This window comes from Notothenia coriiceps, unplaced genomic scaffold, assembly GCF_000735185.1.
Source record: "Notothenia coriiceps isolate Sejong01 unplaced genomic scaffold, NC01 NC01_scaffold00003528, whole genome shotgun sequence".
Taxonomy (NCBI): Eukaryota; Metazoa; Chordata; class Actinopteri; order Perciformes; family Nototheniidae; genus Notothenia; species Notothenia coriiceps.
In genome coordinates this window covers 39810-41672 of record NW_011336229.1, presented here as the reverse complement: position 1 = coordinate 41672, position 1863 = coordinate 39810, and positions in this window count along the sequence as shown.

Below are 1863 nucleotides of genomic sequence, written 5' to 3'. Positions count from 1 at the left end.
GTTTTATTTTCTGACGCTGCGTGAGTTCCCCGACACACCGGGGACACATGTTGATGTATAAAAGACATCAAAAATTGCACCTTTAAGTTATTAGCATCCTGGGGTTTCTTGAAAGGCGCTATATAAATCCAAGTTACTACTATTTATTATTATTAGACATCAAGTCAACAAAAATGTATTAATATAATAAAAACTAAGAAGGGCATTTGACGCAGGACTAAGACTAAATTAAAAATAATGTTTTCAAAATCAAAACTATTGCAAACAGAATCTCATGAAACACAATAACAAAACCTGCAGAAAGTTGAATTTAATTACAACATTTCTATCCATTTCTATTCATGAAGACATGATAATGTGTGTATTGTGTTTCCTCCCAGCCTTCCTCCCAGCGTTCCCTCTGCCGGCTCTCTGCCCCACAAACTGCAACCTGGTGAGGAAACAACACATTTTATTAATAGACATTTACATCTTATTTTAATTCTGTCAATTGTTTAACAACGTTTTATTTCCCCACAACCCTCTCCTCTTTATATTTTAATGGTGTTTTCTTTTCATTCTGAAATCTTAATTTAAATGCTTGTTTTAGTTTCATCATTTAAGTAATTATATGTATAGTCAGTTATAATAATTATACTAAAGTTATTCAGCTTTATATAAAATCACCTCTATTTTTACGTCATTTATATTAGTTTATTTTTGTTATCCACATCCTCCTTAATCCAGCTTGTTCCCTTACGCAACTTAATGCACAATCATCAGTATATAATTAACCTGTACGTAACTTTAAATAACGATTTAATATTGTAATTATGAGTAAATACTGTGCTGACCTAGTGTGAACACTAGAGGGCGACCTTTCTCCTCGAACAGGAGAAACATCATAAAACTGACCAACTGTGTGTGTGCGTGTGCGTGTGTGTGTTTGTGTGTGAAGGCTTCGGAGGATCTGACAGACAATCGTTTCGTCCTACGCCACCTACAGCAGAACCTGTACAGGTAATAAAACACACACACACACTTTTCTTAAATTAGACCTGTACAGTGAGACAGTCGTTTGACGTCCTTGTAATGCAATATAAAACTATTGGTCCTCATGAAGGTAGCAAAACAAGAAGTTTCTTTCGTACAAGAAAACATTAAACATTAATATATAACTGATTAACAAACATTAATTAACTGATTAACAAAACATTACAAAAAAAAAACATTTATTTATGAACCTAATCATTTATAAATATTCTATATTTTGCTGGCAGAAAAAAAATCAACAAATAGTTGTGAAGATAATTAAAACACTTATTATAATTTTGCAGTCTTTTATTTGTGTAGTACTTATACTGTACTACAGGGGGAGCTATTGTATCGGTTGTTTAACCACATTATAATTATAACGTTTATATATCTAGAGAGAGATATTGATGCATATATGATATGATGTTCACTGTGTGCAGGACCTGGACCCCAGCTGGTACGTGGGGAGAGTGACCCGAGGTCAGGCAGAGGGGAGTCTGCAACAAGTCAACAAGGTAAACAACAACAACAATATCAGTAATTTAAAGTTTCATAGGTTCTCTATTTCCATAATCATAAGTGTGTGTGTGTGTGTGTGTGTGTGTGTGTGTGTGTGTGTGTGTGTGTGTGTGTGTGTGTGTGTGTGTGTGTGTGTGTGTGTGTGTGTGTGTGTGGGACGGAGCCTTCCTGGTCAGAGACAGCACTCGGCAGTTGGCTCAGCAGCCGTTCACTCTGATGGTTTTGTTCCAGCAGAAAGTTTTCAATATTCAGATCAGAGAGCAGGCGGGGAACTTCCTGCTGGGAACAGGGCTCAAAGTCAAAGAGGTAAACAAGAGCTGGGGAGGTAAA